Here is a 20434-nt window from a genome sequence, read left to right on the forward strand (position 1 = left end):
TAAGATAGAGAATGTGTGTGTATGTGTGTGTGGGGCATGCTTACGTCAATAGAAGATAAAGGACGTAATGACGTTGTTGAAGAAGTTAGAAGAAGAAGGAGAGAGAGAGAGAGAGAAGGGAGAGAGACACCAGCCTGCTTGTTTTCTCTATCAATGGATGAGAAACAATAACTGTGTCTGCCACTGAAATCCATGTATGGAAGTTGGAAGTAATCCAGTGGAGTTCACTTTGTTGCTGACCTGTAGAAGGAAACAGGTACTTGTGTGTGGACGACCACGATTCGGATGCTTTTCGGGGTGAGGAAGTCACTACCGAGTAAACACTTAAGTGTCATTTGGGTTCCATCGTGGAACATTTGGATTTCGTATTTACTCTCTCTATGTTTTTCTACATCTACGTCTTATCTTCTGACAACGGTGGTTGTTGAAGAAGCCCTTGTTCATGTTTCACCTTATGGCTTGCGGAACTGAACTTTAAGAACCATTCCTGAACTGGGAGTTTTGGACTTTGCCACATACACACACATGAAGAGTTTAGTTTTTGGGGTTAACGTTCAAGGTTTAACATTTTTGAATTCTAACATACTAACATTTTTACTTTTATTTTATGTATTATCATAAGTAGTGATTAATAAAATAGTTTTTAACACTGAATCATGCTCAGTGTGTTTCTTTTGTTGCTGGTTCGTGACACAGGTCTCTGGGGTAGTTAATTCCAAAGATTCACAATCCTTTGAGGGAAGAAAATATTTCCCCTTTCAGTCTTCAATGCGTAATCCTTTCTCCATGCCCCTCTTCTAAATTCCCAGTACAGAAAACATCCTCAGACATCTTCTCTGTCAAGCTCCCTCAGATTCTTGTAGGTTTCAATAAGATCATCTCTGTATTCCACTAAACTCCAGAGAATATAGATCTTATCTTTTCTCAGAACTCAACTCCTTTATTCCAGGAATCAACCTGTTGGATCTTTTTTTTACATTACCTCCAAGGCAAGTATATCCTTTCTTAAATAATGAGACCAAAACTCTGGAGTACTCAAATTGTGATCTATTCCATGCCCTGCAGATATAGCAAGCCTTACTATGTTTGTAACAAATCTCTCTTGCAATAATGGACAACATTCCATCTGCCTTGCTTGTTACTTGCTGTGCCTGTATTCTATGCTTCTCACACAAGAACACTCAGATCTCTTTGAGATGACATTAAATTTAATATCTGAACTTAAGTTACTGTAGCCACAATTGTGCAGTTGATTGAAGTGTAATTGTCTGGGAAGAAGGCAATACAACCAGATTTAATTTACCTTCTTAAAGAATTTATTTTAAAAAAAGGTTTGATTGCTGGAAAGATGCCAGAATCCATTGTTAAGTAGTTGGAATAGCACCCTTGTAAAATTATAATACAACGTAACACAATCAACATATTTTGTGAAGGGAAAAAAAAAAATCACATTAGGGTTATGGCTAGGGTTAAATTGATAAACTGGTTTATGACTGTCACATGTACCGAGGTACAGTGAGAAACTTTGTTTTTTGCATGCTATCCATACAGATCATTTCATCATATCAGTACATGGAGGTAGTACAAGCAAAAAGCAGAATGCAGAATAATTTCTAGTTACAGAGAAAGTACAGTTCAGGCAGACAATAAGGCGCAAGGCCATAACAAGGTAGATTGTGCGATCAAGAGTCCATCTTATTATACAAGAGGTCTGTTCAAGAGTCTTGTAACAGAAGCCGCCCTTGAGCCTGGTGGTAACGTGCTTTCAGGCCTTTGTATCTTCTGCCCGATTGAAGGGGTGGGGGTAAGAGAGAAGAGACTATGCCCGGGGTTAGCGGGTTCTTTGATTATGCTGACTGTTCTATAAAGTCCATGGAGGGGAGGCTGGTTTTCATTAATGTGCTGAGCTGTGTCCACAACTATCTGCAGTTCCTTTTGCAGTCTTGGGCAGATAGAATGCTTTCTATGGTGCACTTCTAAAAATAGGTGAGTGTCAACAGGGACATGCTGAATTTCTTTAGCTTCCTGAGAAAGTAGAGGCACTGGTGTACTTTCTTGGCCATTGAGAATGTAATTAACAGAGGGGATAAGAGTGGAAACATTGGATATACCAGTGTTCCAGCATAACCAGTACATCTGGTTTTTCAAAAAGGCATCTGATAAAGTACCACACTAATGCTGTTACACAAAACTAAGAACTCACACATTTGGGGTTTCATTTGAGGATCAATTAAAAAGCACAAAACAGTGAATAGGAATAAGTAGATATCGCTTTCATGTGGACATAATACTTTTATCAGAGGGACACCCTGATCAGTTCCAGGCCCTGAGATATTCATAATCTGAATAACAACATGAACGAAATTCAGGTCTGCTGATGATACAAAGCTAGATGGGAAAGCAAGCTGAGTAGATGATGCAGAGGGATAGAGACAAGCAAGTGAAAATAAGGAGGGGTGACAGACAGGGTAGATGCCAGTAAGCTGTTTCTTCGAAGTGGGGAGTCTAGGAAAGGAGAGGATGGTCTCAGGATAAGGGATCAGTCATTTAGGGTTGACTCGAGAACAAAATTTCTTTGCGCAAAGAGGGTTGTAAATACTTGGTTTTCTTTGCCTCTATTAATGTCCAGTCATTGAGTACATTCAAGGCAAATAACAACAGAAACATGAGGATACGGAGCCTGTGTGGTAAAGTGAATAAGGCTCAAGATCAGCCATGATCACATTAAATGGCAGAGAAGATTCAAATAACCTGATGGCCTACTTTCTATTTATTATGATCACATATCTCTAAAATAGCATTGGTACCCCAATGTGTGTTTCAAAATCCATAAGCAGTCAACATCCCAGCTGTAGGTCTGAAAACCTGCACTCCTAGCTGTGCCTCAAGCCAAACTGTTCCAGTGCAGTTGTAATATTGGCATCGACCCAAATATTTACAAAAATTTCCCAGGTATATCATAGAGTCATAAAGCACAGAAACAGGACCTTCAGGGGCCTACCGTCCGTGTTCACAAAAAGCAGGACAAATCAAATGCAGCTGACTACCACCCAGTGTGCTCTGAGTCAAAGGCATACTGATGAAAGCTGTTTGTCGATAGTGCTATTGAGGAGCACTTATTCACCATTAACATACTCACCTATACCCAGCTGGGATTTTGCATGGACCACTGAGCCCCAGACCTCATCACAATCTTGATCCAAACATGGACCAAAGAGCTGAGTTCCAGAGGCAAGGTGAGAGTGACTGGCCTTGACATCAAGGTGGCTCTTAACCAAGCATAATATCAAGATGCCCTGGTAAAACTGAAAACAATGGGAATCAAAGGGAAAATACTCCAGTGGATAAAGAAAGATAGTTGTGGTTGTTAGAGGTCAACCATCCCATCCAGAGAACTTCACTGCAGGAGTTCCATAGGGCAACCTAAAGTGTTCTTATGCCCAACCAATTTCAGCTGCTTCATCAATGACCTTCCTTCATCATGTTCAGAAGTGGGGACGTTCTCTGACAATGCACAAAGTTTATGCATGCATGCAGCAAGATCTGAACGGCATTCAGACATGCACTGTTAAGTGGCAAGTAACATTCACATCACATAAGTGCCGGGCAATGTCCATCTTCAGCAAGAGAGAATCTAACTGCTTGACATTCAATGACATTACCACTGTCAAATCTCCACCATCAATATCCTGGGGCTCACCAGTGACCAGAAACATAACTGGACTAGCTGTGCAAATATTGCAACTACATGACCGATTCCGAAGCTGAAAATTTTGTGGCAAGTGATTCCATAGAACACTACAGCACAGAAAACAGGCTATTCGGCCCTTCTAGTCTGTGTCAAAACTTTATTCCACTAGTCCCATTGACCTGCACCCAGTCCATAACCCCCCAGACCTCTCCCTTCCATGTATCTATCCAATTTATTCTTAAAACTTAAGAGTGAGCCCGCATTTACCACGTCAGATGGCAGCCCGTTCCACACTCCCACCACTCTTTGAGTGAAGAAGTTCCCCTTAAACCTTTCCCCTTTCACCCTAAAGCCACGTCCTCTGGTACTTATCTCTCCTAATCTAGGTGGAAAGAGCCTACTCGCATTTACTCTGTCTATACCCCTCATAATTTTGTAAACCTCTATTAAATCTCCCCTCATTCTTCTACGCTTCAAGGAATAAAGTCCTAACCTGTTCAATCTTTCCCTGAAGATTCACATCCTGAGACCCTAAGTCCTGCTCGTCAGGAGTGTGATGGTATACTCTCCACATACCTGGATGAATGCAGCCTCAACAACTTTTAAGAAACTCGACATTATCCAAGACAATGGAGCGCTCTTGATTTTGACCCATCAACCATCTTAAACATTTATTCACTCTCCACCAGCCAACAGTGATGGCAGTGTGTACAATCTACTAGATGCACAGCTGTTACTCACCAAGACACGATCTCCCAAACCCATGGCCTCCAACACCAAGGAGGACCAAGACAGCAGGCACATGGGAATATCACCAACTACAGGTACCCCTCCAAGTCACTATCCTGACTTAGAAAAATATTACCAGTCCTTCATCATTTTGAGAACTGCTCCACCCCCAAGAGCACTGTGGGAGTAACTTCACCACAAAGACTACAGCAATTTAAGAAGCCAGATCACCAAGTTCAAGTTCTTTTTTTAAATTGTTTTAATTAGGGATGAGCAATAAATAGTGGCCTTGTCAGTAACAACCAGATCCCAACTGATTTTTTTTTAAAAATGTCCCTTGAATTCATTCCTCAGTTAAGAACAATCATAGTTGATCTGCATCTCCAATCCAATAACCTGGCTTTGGATCAATATCCCTTCACGTACTCACCTAGCAAAAAAAAATCTGATTAAAATATGAACTCATATGGGTAAAAACATATTAAAAGCCTAGTTTTAATTTTTAAGAGAGAATAATTCCTGGTTCTAGATTCCTCCACCGGAGGAAGCATTTCCTCATCATCTGGCCCACATAAATCTTATTTTAAATACTTAATTAGAACATGCCTTTATCAGTTTAACTAATTTATGTAACGTGTGAGACAATGCACTAAGCATTTTTCCCCAAAGTGGGTAAAAAAAAATTGCAAGCATGTGTCCTTTTCTACATTTTAAGAAAGATCCAGTGTCAATTATATTAAAAACTGAAATCTGTGTTGAGGATCAGGAGCCAGTGTTCAATTTCAATCATTACCTGACTGGCATTTGAGTCCCATACAGCAGAAAATCATTTATTTTCATGGTAACAATGCTTGTGCTATAATCAGTCCTGCAAGTTGTTGTACATTTCTGATATATCTGCAGAGAATTTTCACTGCAATCACTGCACTGAATGTCATGAGACATTCCCCTTTGCAGCATGCCGAGTTTAACTGGATGACATCAGCCTCACTTTATGCTGAGGATGCAGGCATACATGGATGAACTAGTAAAATTATTTATGGTGCCAATTCTGTTATGATTTACAATATGGATCACATAGTCTAGCTCTAACTGCCTGAAGCAACTGTACTGCATCAATAAGCAGCTTATTAAAATGTCTCTCTGTATCAGTTTGAAGGGACATTTAATTTTTTTTCCAAAAACTCAAACTTAGTAATGTTGTTAAAGTAGTCAAAGTAATCAATGAACTGAATCACTTTGCAAGCACTTAACCTTTCTGGACAATGCATGGCTGAGATGTGATAACAGATGACTGACTCACAGGCCTCTTTCAATGTCAGCCTGCACCAATTGCTAAAAGGTACATGAAACAAAAAAGATTGTATAACAGAAAAGGAGATCACTTAGTCTATTGCATCTATGTCAGCTGAAAAAGAGCTAACTAGCTGAATCCCACTTCCAGCTCAGCAGTCCATCTGTAGCCTTGCATGTTATGTCATTTAAAGTGAATCTCCATGCACTTCTTAAATGAGTGTTTCTACGTTGAATGTAGAGAGAGAGAAATTAGAGGTCTAGCATCTTGGAATATAGTTATATCACCACATCTAGAGAAAAATTATCCAAGACTCTTATAAGAAGAAACAACTAAGGAAAACAATAAGTGCATTTTAAAGATTAAAATGGTAACCTGTATACGGCAATGGAAAATCACCAACATGATTCTAATCCCCTCTGGCCACAGGCATGGTGCAGGGGGACTAAGAGGAAACTAATATATCATCGTTCAAAAGGGAAGAAAGGCATTGTCTAAGTAATTCCAAGCCTAACATCAGGATTGGATAAATAATTTCAAGAAAGAGAGGGGTAGCATTAATCGGCATTTAGTTAAGAACAACCAACATGAACTTGTTGGGAGATGTTATGACTGATTAACCAATCTATGGCAGACTGGAAGTGAAATGAACCAAATGGTCAGTCATGTGATAAGATATCTTTATTAGTCACAGGTACATCGAAACACATAATGAAATGCATCTTTTTGCGTAGAATGTTCTGGGGGCAGCCCGCAAGTGTTGCTATGCTTCCAGCGCCAGCATAGCATACCCACAATTTCCTAACCCGTACGTCTTTGGAATGTGGGAGGAAACTGGAGCACCCAGAGGAAACCCACACAGACACAGGGAAAATGTACAAACTCCTTATAGACAGCGGCCAGAATAGCATTACGTTAACCACTACACTACCGTGAATCTGGACAACTGGGAAATAGCATTAGTGGAGACTGCAATGACCAACTGTGCATATTCTTAACTTTCACTGAAACCTTTTAGTTTCACATAAGTGTGTGCTTCATAGATCACGAATTGCTCTGGTCGCTCAGCATTTTGGAACTTCAGTTTTTCAACTGATGAAAATCTCTGTCGCCAACCGGGAGAGCTTGACTTGTTAACAAAAAGTAACATGCGTTTAAATAACTTTATATCACACCCCAAAGTGTCTGCATCCAATGGATTACATTTCAGAAATGCAGTCATTTTCCACGTTATCAAATTTGCGTGCAGGTCAGGGATCACATTTGAATAACTGAGTCAATTATCAGAGAACACCACTTTGCTGGTATATGTCAGGCCCCCCAGGGGAATTCTCTCCTTTTTCTGAAATAGTAGCATGAGTCCTGATATGTCCACCTGAGAGGTTGGATGGACTTTTCTTCTCCCCCCCCCCCCCCGACCCCCCAAAAAAGGAGCTAACTAAAAAGGAGGAATCTCAGACAATCCAGTACCCTGTCACTACTGATGTCTTTGCCTTAAATCCTTTAGTTTGAGATCTTACCCCTTCTACCACACAGCTTCTCTAAAGACCTAGTGAGTAATGCATGTGAAATTGGGTATTTTCCTTCTTGTATACATTGCAATAGAAAACCATGGCATTTCCCCTTAGTCACAAACCTGACCCTTTCTTACTTAACTTGTGAAAGCTTTTAACACAGATTCCTAATCATTTATTTTCATTCATTCTGGTAAAGATCAAAAATGCAGTGTGCAATAAACTCATTCAGCTTTGCTTTCTATTATGACTGTGGATTATGGTTTATATTGAAACAATGTTCAGTTTGATGTTAGAAGAAACAACACAGATTTCTCAGAGATTTTATAAGAACAACAAGCAAAATGAATTGTAGCTATTACCAACTTAAGTTCTATCTCCTAGTTGTATTAAGTTTTTGAGTGTGTTTTATTGATTAGCCTGGCATCCATTTGACCACCGGCCTGACTCTATGCATCAGTGTACGAGCACATGCATCCAAGCAAAAACAAACATGTACATGGACTCACTTTCTTTGTTGCACTGTACAAAAAGCATTAATGAGAAAGAGTATAGCATATCCTCACACAGCAGCAAGCTGAATTATAACAGCACTGCAACCTCCTTAACTATGTTCCAAGATGGCTATTTAGAAGTTAGTTCAGTTCAGCCCATCAGCAAAACCCTGTGGATGTTGAAAATCTGAAGTAAAACTGAATACTGGAAATACTCTGCAGAACAGTTAGCATCTGTCAAGGGAGAAACAGAGTTAACTTTTCTGGTCAATGATCTTTTAATTAAGTAAATTGTGAACAGTGTGTTCTTCTTATGGTTCATTACCACAGTGGCAGCATCAGGAGACTACAATGAAGTTTTTTTTTGAGAAGTGCAGACTGCCAGGTGTTGTTACAATCGGATGGAATTCATTGGAGAAGGGTAATTGCAGCGAGCTTGGTTGGATTTCTTTTTGCAGTTGTGATGAGAGGTCATTGACTTGAAATGCTGACTCATTTCCATCTCCATGGATGGTGTCTGACCTGCTGAATTCTTCCACCACATTCAGCTTTTTTCAGATTTCCAGCATCCAAAGTGTATTAATATTACAGGCCATTCCCAGATTATGAATGCCCAATTTATTGATATCCCAAACATATGAGCGAGCATTTGGGATATGGTGGATTCGATGGGGATGGATTTGCCTGCTGCTGATTAGAGATTGCCATCAGTCAATCAAAGTTATGTAGGACAGTTATATGTAGGAATAGTTGCTGCACAGGAAACTGAAGTGGTAGAGGAGGCCATTAAGAATAGTGTTCTTCAAATGGAAATTTGAATGTATTACTTTTTAAAGATATTTCATTTGCAGGATCACCAAATGAATTAAGGTAATATTTATCTATTAGTATTTTTGAACAAGAGTTTTAAAAATGTACCATGGAGTGCTTCAAAATATTTACTAAATTACAGAATCTCTGGAAAAAGTAAAAGTTCATTTTTTCTCTTTTATACCAGCAATACATAATTCTTACATGCACAAAATAATTTATTGACCAGCTGTACACCCAAGTTGTGATTTGTCATCATACAAAGGATCAGATTTCCACAATACCTTTTAATTCACGTTATACTTACAGACATATTCCTGAATAATTTTAAGTAATCAATTTCAGAATGCACTATCACCAGCAATCATTACCAATGCAAGGTCCACGTCCTTACTTTTACCAGTTCCTTGTAGTTCTAGGTATACACAACGTCATAGCAAAGAGTTTGAATACATACACGGGGCAACTTCTCAATGATATATTTGTATAAGTGGTTATTCATGTGGACATCACATTTTAATCTTTAGGGAAAATGGGGGAGATTGTAATCAATGATGACTGGCTATTGCTTTGGGAAAATAAATTAGTGAAAGAGAATTTTGTAGTAGCAATGGTTAATTCACAACTCACATCACCTTTTTTGAAAACAAAATCTATGATTTTGAAAGGCACTCCATTTCAAAATCTGAGTTTTTTCTAGTCATGTGTATTTTGCTAATAATTAAATATTGCTCTGGATGTCCCCTCTCTGTACTGTACATAGCTGAGTTACTTCATTTATGTATCATTCACACACCCTTAGCTTGAATGCCTTCTTCCAGACTATACTACCTAAGCTACTATCTCATACTACCCACAGTTTTTACCCACTGGATTCCCCCCACCCCAACCACCACCTCCTCCTCCTCCTCTATCTGGTTCCATCTCCCCTAATTGTTCCTATTATCACCTTATCACCTTCCTTACTTAGATTCCAGTACAGGTAGCCTTTGCATTCCTGCTTATCATCTTCCTAGCTGTCTCCACCTTCACTCTCCCCTTCCCCTGACCTGGCTTCATTTGCCTTTTATTTGTCTGCCTCCGTCTAGCATCCATCTGCCTGTGTCTCTCAGCTCCACCCCATCGCCTCCCCTACCAAGCTCCATCTGCCCATCACCCTTCAGCCCTCCTCAGTCCATCAATCAACTCCTGGCCTCCATCTCACCTCTCCCCTTCGCCTCTTTATACTGGCTATCTTCCCTCTCCAGTCCTGATGTAGGTTTTCAGTCTGAAATATTGACAGTTCCCTTTCCTCCTACAGATGCTGCTCGACCCATTGAGTTCCTCCACCAGGATGCTTGTTGCGTGGAGAGATTGCTGCATTCATCAATGTGTTGTCTTCTGGATGAGACATTGAACAAAGGTCATGTCTACCAATGAAGATGGGAAAAACAAAAAGAATGGAGAATTTGTTTTCTTTTAAAGATACTCCGGTCAATATTGCTCTCTAACAAAGTAGCAATTAATTAGTATTTTTTTTATTATGGATAGGACATAAGTATTGGTTTTAGTCTTACTAGCATATAATTTTCTGTTATTTAAATTTCTTTATATTCTACAGAACTGAAGACCTGTTTGTATTCATGAAACATCCCACATTAGCTAATCAGAAACTTTATGTGTTGGTCTAAGCATTGCTCATACCCTCTTGTCTGGAACTTGGAAGGATTTTTTTTAACATTCATCCATAAATTTTCAGTCAAATGAGGAACAAGCAAATTCAATGAACCTCAAATTTAGTGTGAACCAAGACAATGACTTGTCTACGTTATGAACTAATTTGAAGAACTCATTGGTTGCTGTGACCCAGTCTATGTAACCTCACATGCGAGCACAGGAAAACGAAACTATTCAGCCCTTGGGATGGTCTTACCATTGTGATCTAACTTCCTTTATTCGTCAGTAATTGTGTTGACAAAAATGTCACATTTAAGATTAACCATTTGGCCTTTCATCAAATGTAGAACAGAATTCCAAATGTATTATTTCCTCGTTAGTTTCTTTTCCTAATCCCACTCCTGAAAGGTCTGTCTTTATTTTTGTTTAAAAGACAATGCCATCTAGTTCTATACCTTCAACCACTGGAAATAATCTTTGTCTATCAGTTCCATTAATATCTTGAAAACTATCCTCCTTAACAGTCTAAATTCCAGGTACAGGCACTTCTTGTCATTTAAAACAAGTATGATTCTGGTAAATCTATACTGCACTCCCACCAATGTGAAATAATTCTTCCAAACGGTTGATGCCTAAAACTGCACACAATACTCTAATATGGCTTAATTTAAGCTTTGCATAGCTGCAGCATTAACTGCTACCCATTGTATTTCAAGGAAAGGGATCTGGGATTAATGCAGGAAGTGGTGCTATGGCAAAAAAAAGCCACAATCTTGTTGAATGGTGGAGCAAGCAGGAGGGGCTGTTAAATCAGGTGGGGGTGGGAGTTTACAAGAATCATAATCATCATTACTAGGATTAGTTTGTGTGTTTTTTTTCCCCCCACACTAAATTATTCACTAAATTTATATTCCACAGCTGCCATGGTGGAATTTGAACTCAGGTCATTGGATTGTTCATCCAGGCCTCTGGATTACTAACTTAATCACTGCACCACCATCATACTTGCTCTATACTAATTTCAGACAATATAGGTTAGGTTAATTGATCTGTAACTAAAGACTTATCGAAGATTGACTAATTTAAACAAAACCAGGAGAATCAATATAAACGACTGGAATTGTAAAATAATCCTAATTTCCCTATCCAAATGATAATCCTTCACTGCATCAATACAATTATTTTGGAAGTGATCTTTATTATTTTGCCTTTCATCAAACAAGTAATCTTCTTTAAGGAAATGACAGACAATTTAGATTAAATGTCTTCTGAATGCGGTTGAAAGACTATTACAATGGCAGTTGTTAAGCATCTCAAAATGCTCTCACTGACAGTATGACTAACCTGTGTGATAATATTAGGCTTCAAAGGATGGCCTTAATTTGTGCTATCTATAATTGTCATTTATAACCAGAAGGTTAATGTTTCAAATATAATTTAAACAGAAGGTGGTTTTTCTTAAAGAAAAAGTCGCTCGAAGCAAAATACTATTTCTTGCACTCAGTGGAGGAGGCAACAATTTTGGGTAGATTTTTAACTATTTCAGCATTTATAGAAGTTTTAAATCAATAGCTCTGTGATTCTCTCATTTCTCTGCTAATACTGTCATAAGTCTTTTGTGATATTCTTTATATTAAAAGGTAAAGAATGTGTATAGATCTTTAATTTTTTCTTTCTTTATTGTATTTCATGGTTAGTCTTTCTGAAAGGCAAACTAGCTGTTACTGACATTTCATCCTTACTACTGTTCAGCAACTCATCTCCACAGTAACAGACACAACAGGAAGCCTGAAAGGAATGTATGAAAAACTATAAACCAATTGATAAAATTAAGGCTGAAAGAAAAGGGTTTGCCTTTTTGTTTTCTCTTTCAGCCTTCATTTTATCAATATTCATGCACCAAACTGTATACAAACTCCACCCAGACTAGTAACTATTTCAAAGAGTAAGGCAATTTTGCACACTCCTGAAATTCTTATGGATGAAATGCTAAATCCAGATCACTATCTCATGGCTGGATGCAAAAGATCCCATGGCACTATTTGAATAAGAACTGGCAAGTTCTTCCTAATGAAAACCAAACAAGCTACAGATGCTGGAAATCTGAAATTAAAACAGAAAGCACTGGAAAGACAAACTAAGTCTGGCAGCATCTGTAGAAAGATCAATAGAGCTAACATTTCAGGATGTCAAAACTGGGAAAAGAGAAAAATCAAATTAATTTAAAGTTGAGAAGGTAGTGGAGAGATGTATAGGTAGAGAGCTTGAGTTATTAGGAGAGACTGGATAGGCTGGTACTATTTTCCCTGAAGTGAAGGAGGCTGAGGGGTGACTTTATAGAGGTATATAAAATAATGAAGGGCTTAGATAAAGTGAATGGTCACAGTCTTTTTCCCCAGAATAGTGGTGTCTAAAACTAGAGGCATAGTTTAAAGTGAAAAGGGAAAGAGACAAGTTTTTCCACACAGAAGGTGGTGAGTATATCGAACAAGCTGCTAGAAGTGGTATAGGCAGGTACAATTACAATGTTTAAAAGATATTTGGACAGGTACATGGATAGGAAGGATATAGAGGAATATAGGCCAAATGCAGGCAAATGGGACTAGCTCAGGAAGCTACCCTGGTCGACATGACCATTGGACTGAAGGGCCTGTTTCTGTGCGATACAACTCCATGACACCATTACAAAAAGGGAATATCTCCGATAGTGAGAGGCCAGGCGATGAGTTGCAGAGGTGATTCAGTTGATGGGATCAGAGAACAGTTAGACAGAAACAAAAAAAATGGAATAAAATCTATGGATAAATGTAGTTAGAAAGCGAAAATACAGATAGAGTCTGCAGGACACTCCTGGGGCTTGGGCTGTGCTAATGGAGAAGGGAAAACAAAGTCAATATCACAGCTGGATGACTTACAGTGGAAATGGCCTGGAAGGTCGCAATATGTCCAGATAGAAGCTTACCACACAAGTCTACCAAACAGACTGTAATTCTTTTACCTCAGAGATGGCAGCAGAGGACCCAATAGTCAAAAATATTTAGGGTTTTACAGTGCGCATATCCCCTTGTGGAGATTTCAAAACTCAAGGCCAGAAACACAAGAGTACTATTAATACGTCAATGAGTTAGGAATTCCTGAGATACTCATTTACTTAGAGAGCAGATAAAATGTCCAACTTCATGGGTTGGGTGAGGGAAACAAGAAGATGTATTTAATGAAAAACTAGGAAAGTTTGGAGAAATGAATTATGCTGATGCGGTTAAATGAGGGAGGGTGGAAGGAAGTGTGTGCAGAGCATAAACATGGACATGGTCCAATTGAGCAGAATGATCTGTTTCCGTGCTGAAACCTCCACGCACTTCTTGTAATGGCTGGCTGACAAATAATAAAACTAAATCAAGTCATGAAGAATTAAAATATTTCCAATTTGTTGTGCTCCTCCAAATCATGAGCAATCTTACCCCAGAGAAAGAATATAATACTTTGCTATTTCAGATCTAAGATGCCTGTAAAGTAAGATGAGAATCCTAAAATATGCAAATAATCTCTGAGTTGAACAGAGGATATTTAACATTGTCAGTGACCACTTCCTCCAAGCATTCAAAAGATATGACAAGGGGACAACATGAATAATATGCTCTCCCCTAGGAGAACTTTCCCAGTAAAACTTATTGACAAATATAACTGGAATGGAAATCATTAATTTTTCAAAGAAAAGAGTAATCCCTCTAGCATACAAATTGTGATCGCAGAGCACTAAAGTGGACAAACATTACAGTGGATTGCAGAACACTGGAGAAGCTTAATAGACTAGAAACAGACCAACGTGGTGTACATTTCAATAAATCATATTTTCCCATCTCCAGATCCATTGTCATTCCTTAAATAACAAGTAAAAGAATGGAATTTATATTATTGAAATATAGTTATTGATTGTCAACATACATTTCAAAACATCAGACACCATTCTTCAGGCCATATAATTCAATCCACCTAATATCAAGAAACAGCTGAGGATTGCCTATAACAATACCTATGGGCTCCAATTAATATTTTGGATGCAGTGCTCAGTAACTAGCTATGCCTCTACTGAAGCTGTTCCAGTCTAGTTATCCAACACTGTAAAATAATGCTTACAAACACATGTCTACAAAAAGCAAAATAAATCCAAGCTAATTGATTAGTCTATTCAGAACCATTAGCAGAGTGATGAAAGATGCTGTCAACAATGCTTTCAAGCAATACTCACTTGCCAATTACCTCATTAATGATGTTCTGCTGTGATCTCTCAGTTCTGGACTACATTATAGACTTCATTTAAACGTGGACCAAAGAGCTAAATTCCAAAAGGTGAGGTGACAGATATCAGAGCAGCACATGATTAAATGTGGCCTTAAGGAACCTGGCAAAATGAAGTCAATGGGAATCATGCAGGAATTTCTTCACTGGCTGCAGTTTAACTTAGCACTCAAGAAAAATAGTATTGTCCAACGCAACATTCCAAACCCAACATATCATTCCAAGCCCAACACATCATTCAAGATTTCAAGATATTCTCATCAGTCCAATTAGATTCAGCTGCTGACTCAATGACCTTCCTTCCACCACAGGATGATAATAAATGGGACACTTAATGATAAATTCACAATCTCGTCGACTAATAAAGCCATCTGTACAAGACCTGTACAATATTCTGGCGTAGGCCGAACAGAATTGGTAAATTGGTTTACTATTGTCACATGTACCGACGTACAGTTTTGCATGCTATCCGTACAGATCATTTCATTACAACAGTGCATTTAGGAAGTACAAGGAAAAACAATAACAGAATGCAGAATAAAGTGTTACAGTTTCAAAGAAAGTGCAGTGCAGGCAGACAATAAGGTGCAAGCCCATAACAAGGTAGTTTGTGAGGTCAAGAGTCCATCTTATCATACTTGGGGACCATTCAGTAGTCTCATAACAGCGGAATACAAGCTGTCCTTGAGCCTGGTGGTACGTGCTTTCAGGCTTTTGTATCTTCTGCCTGACGGGAGGGGAGAGAAGAGAGAATGTCCAAGGTGGGTGGGTTGGCTGCTTTTCCAAGCAGCAAGAAGTGTAGACAGAGTCCACAGAGGGGAGGCTGGTTTCTGTGATGTGCTGTGTCCACAACTCCCTGCACAATGGCAAGTAACAGTAACACGTGTAATTCAAACAGGAGGTAGTATCATGACCTATCTTTGACTTCACCTACATCATTACTGTTGCATTCCCCACCACATAGGGAATGATGGGATCGCTACTGATCAGAATGGTATCTTGACACAAATACCGAGCTTTAAAACCAGGGTAGAAACTGTGCATTTGGCAGCAAGTGATTCATTTCTTGACTTCCCATAATCTGCAGGATATCAATCAAGAGAGCGAAGAAATATTCATCACATTCTTGGATGAGTGCAGCTTGAAGCAACTCAACAATATCCAGGATAAAGCCACACACTTGGTTGCCCCCCCATCAATCATGCTAAGTAAATCTTCTCCCTCTCTGGTATGCAAGTATTGCATGGATACCATCAGCAAAGTGCACTGGAGCAACCAGCTTCTTTGATAGTAGCTCCTAAACCAACAATCTCTACCACCTAGGAGGACAGGGCTGCAGGATGGGGACACAACGACCAGAAGCAACTTTGGTGATACTTCTCCAGGATTTGATATCCCGACTGTAAGTTGTCTGTGTCTCTAATGCACATAGGAAGGCAAAGGTCACTGCTGCTTGGTAGACAATGAGTTTGGTACCAGTTTTGAAGATCTTGATCTTGAAATATTCTTTTCCTGAGGCAGTCGAATGCAGTGTCAGCACACTCGAGGTGCAGTAGAAGCTGTTTAGAGGTGCAGTGAAATATAACGGCACAGAAAATTGAAGAGAGGGTTGGTGCAATGACACAGCCTTGCTTAACCCTAATTTGAACAGGAATTGAGTTCGTGGCAGACTCGATGGTGAGCACAGTGGATCAGATCGAGGATGGAGATGAATTTGAGTACTGCCAAATTTGAGAAGGATCCTCTATAATTCCTGTTGGTCGACAGAATCAAAAGCTTTTTAGATCACAGAAGGCCATGTGCAGCGTTATCACTGCTCTCTGCACTTTTCTCGGATTTATTGTACAGTCAATATCAGGTCCACTGCACCTCTTAATAGAATCCACATTGCGATTCTAGGTGGTGGTGGTTAAGGAGAACTCTTGTAATAATGTTCCTTCCGGCAGACATGAGGGAGACTGCATTAATGTATTAATGCAACTGGACATGTCTCCTTTCTTGAAAGCAGACAATTGCAGCTTTTCTGAGGTCCCCTGGCATGTCCTCCTATCCCCAGATGAGGCTGTGCATTTGTGCCAGAATTACTTCCCTGCGATGTTTCAGAGGAATGTCATCTGTTTGAGAGGTCTTGTTGTTATCAGCTTTTGGATGGCTTCTTTAACCTAATGCCATGCTACGTAGACCAAGATTGTAGTAGATAATCTGCTATAGAGAAAAGTCAAGGACACCTGCAAAGAAAGGGTCTTGGTTAAGAAGTTCTTCAAAGTGCTCCTTCAAAGTGAGCACTGACTACCTCACCATCACTTGATGAGTGCTTCTCTGTTTGACTCCTGGCAGGAGGCATCCTTGGGTGTTTGGGCTGCAGATAGTTTCAACAGTATTGAAAACCTGTTGCGGTTTTTAGCTTATTTTTGCATCTCCTGCACTCCTTCCATCCACCATTTGTTCTTTAGATCATGCTTTTTGTTGGATGTCAGCCTTCAGACAGATGCCTGCAGATCTGTTTTTTCCCCCTAAACTGTTTCTAGTCAAAGAACACTCTGTACTTAAAATGTATTATCTCCTGATCACCCTCATCAAACCAACCACAGTACTTTCTGGTAGAAAAACTGAGCGCTTCTTAGCAGAAGCTAATTAGTGAAATTCTAAGACCAGGCACATGGACACTCTAAGGCTCATGACAGTTGCAAGTCAATAGGTGACGGTGAGGCATTGATTTAACAGAGTTTTCTTCCATCCATCAACTTTGCTGAGGCAGACTCCTATAACGACCAACCCAACAATACCCAATGGTAGTTTTACCACAAGAACTAGAAAGCATAGCAGAAAGGAAGAGCAAAAAAAAAGTTTTGTTCCTAAACAATGATTTAAAGGTTTGATTTTGCAGTCAGTAAAGAAGCTACAGCATTTGCCAAAGACCTTAAAGAAAGGTGTCCACAAAGATCAAGTTAACTCTGTGGCATGGAGTTCGCCTTTATCGAAGCGAGTTGCTGTTGGCTTTCAATCTACAGGGTGCCTGGCCTCCAGCAGGTGATGCCTTCAAGCCAACTGCAAATCATCATAAACAACAAACTGGGGAGCACCAAGTACAATTTTTAGCTAATATCATCAACAATTCACAGAGCACAACAAGAAGATTGGAACATATACTCAAGGCAGAAGCTAAATTATTACAAATAAACTTAAAACATATGAGACAATTGCAACTCACATTCTTTTAAAGGGCTAGAGTGTTTGTGAAGTAGTAATTATGGCTCACTTATACTTCATGCAACAAAGCATAACAGTTCCAAAGTTAAGATTGTTTTTAATGCCATAAATTTTTGGCTATTTACTAATATCCAAAGGTTGCTCTAGAGGGGGTTGCAGAAAACTCTTCGTAGGAACAAGCTAACGTGATAACAAACTCTAGAGTTCAATAGTTTCATACTGCAATGCTCTCAGGATAAGTTGCCTTCATCATAAGAAAACAAAGCAGCATTTTTCCATCAGCAAGCATGATATTAATTCATTTTTTCTCTCCCTACAGACATCAACCTGCAATGATAATTCAGTTTTACTCTTTCTGCAGATGGTGCTTGACCTGCTGGGTTTTTCCAAGATTAGCTTTTATTTCAGATTTCCAGCAAATGTAGTCTTCTACACATCAATATTCCAGCACTGTTTCTTTCTTTTCATCTGTTCTCCCTCCATTTGCACCTCCTCAAGATAGATTTACTGCCATTAACAAGCCTTCATCAACCCCGCTCAGCCAACACTAATCCATGTTATTAATCTTCCTTTCGTCTCCATCCTATTACACATATTCCCTTTGTCCTCCCTAGGCTTCACCCTTCTTTGCAACTTAAAACACGTCAGTTTTCTAAATTAATTTTGATGAAAGGTCACTGACCCAAAACTTTGTTCTCTCTATAAATGTTCCCCAACCTGCTGAGTACTCACAAACATATGAATTAACAACAGGAGAGGGCCACTCAGACTTTCCAGCCTGCTCCACCATTCAATAAGATCTGATTACAAATTCAACTTCTCATTCCTGTTTACAAGCATTTCCACCGCTTTGTTTTTATTTCATTTACACTCAGTTTTGTTCCAAGCACAGAAGAAACTGTTAGAGAAGATTCACATCTGGATCCGCTTTGAACCGAGCATCCTTTCATGAAAGGTAGTTGGTCAGAACAGCTACAAATCTAACACAGTATGACCTTTATTGAACTTCATCGACGTAAACCAACTTTACCCTGATATTAATTTGCAAAGGTAATATTTAGCAATAGTAGCACATTCAGCCAAACTGTTCACTTTTCTACAGCAATTTTCCTATTTAACTTCTTCTCTTTGCCACTCATCATCTACAAAGACTAGAGTCATATTATGTCCCATAAAATCATTGATCTGGTAACCTTGAAGAATACTTATTCTGAAAACTGCATATTTTTCAAAGGTAGCTATAATGATCTTTATCTTTACAAATATGCTGCTGTCATCGAATTTCTGCAGCGAAAAAAGCAAACTGCTTTTTTTCTGAAAAAGTTTTTGGAATTGTTTCAGCAAGACTAGGATATTCTGAGAAAGCAGCCAGTACATGTGTTGTGCAACGAACTTTGAATAGTGTCCCAGACAGCACTCTCTTTAGTTACTTTTAAAGAGGAAAGTGTGTCAAAAACAAGGTGGCAGATTCTACACTGCCCGAGACTGTTTGCCCTCAACTCAGTTGCTTTTTCCATTGTGATCCTGGGCACAGCATTCTGCTGGGAGCCCCTGAACATCACAGTGGTATTCACAATCATTCAAAATCACTCAGAACCTGTTTAAAGAATTCTAAAAAAATAATTGATTATGTTTACATTATAAAAACCACACACAGAAAATTTGTGCTGCCCCTGCTGAATTCCATGAGGAGACTATTGGTGGAGCAGAGGAGCTACTGGTGCCATAGACAGCAGGGCAGCCTTTGGAACTTCCAAAGATAAGTTCTGGCATAAGCTTGGGTAACTGCAAATAACAAATATAGCTCTGGGTTATTCAGCCATTCAATTTGCTGTAATCAGAACAGGGGAAATGAAAACTCTAATTGAATCTTGGTTTATGTTTCAGCTTTTTAAATGACATCCTAATTCAAGTAATCCCAAAAGAGAGGTTTTACTGATTTTGAACAAACTAGATAATGTGAGCAATGATTTTATATTTTGGTAGAATGGAGAGATATAAAAATTCACCTTGCCCTCGTTAAGTGGATGTGATAATAGAAATGGCACAGGAGGCCACTCTGTCTGTGTCCTTGCTAGTCAGGAATTGAGCCAGTATGCATCTTTATAAATTACATTTCTTCAGGACTCATCCAGGCAACTTTTAAATATGAGGACAGTTTCTGTCTGTTTCTTCTGGGGAAGAGTTCAGCTGCCACTATTCTTTAGAAGAAAACAATTTTTCCTCAATACACTACTAATCCTACAACCAATTAACAAATCTATGTTCCTCAGCCATCATGTTCTCTACTGAGGGGAACAAGTTTTCCCCGTTTACCTTCTTTTGCCCTCATAATTTTGAGCAATGGAATTAAATAGTCTCTCAGCATTCTTTGTTTCAATGAAAACAACTCCAATCTACTTGGCCTCACTTCATAACTGGTGGCACAGTAGTGTAGCGTTTAGCGAAACACTATTACAGCGCCAGCGACCTGGGTTCAATTCCCTGTCTGTAAGGAGTTTGTACATTCTCCTTGTGTCTGCGTGGGTTTCCTCCGGGTGTTCCGGTTTCTTCCCACATTCCAAAGACATACGGGGTTAGGAGCTCTGGGCATGCTATGTTGACGCCGGAAGAGTGGCGACACTAGTGGGCTGCCCCCAGCACATTTCCAGTAACGCAAAAAGATGCATTTCACTGTGTGTTTCGATGTACATGTGACTAATAAATAAATATCTTATCTTAACTACAACTCTGCAGT

The 20434-nt window shown here is 39.2% G+C and overlaps 1 protein-coding gene across 1 annotated transcript in view; it reads right to left on the bottom strand.

Annotated features, from left to right (window-relative positions):
- The window catches only part of LOC127570999 (uncharacterized), a 112395-nt gene that overhangs the window by 851 nt on the left and 91110 nt on the right, over positions 1-20434 (bottom strand). The window lies entirely within an intron of this gene.

Source organism: Pristis pectinata, chromosome 5, assembly GCF_009764475.1.
Source record: "Pristis pectinata isolate sPriPec2 chromosome 5, sPriPec2.1.pri, whole genome shotgun sequence".
Classification (NCBI taxonomy): Eukaryota; Metazoa; Chordata; class Chondrichthyes; order Rhinopristiformes; family Pristidae; genus Pristis; species Pristis pectinata.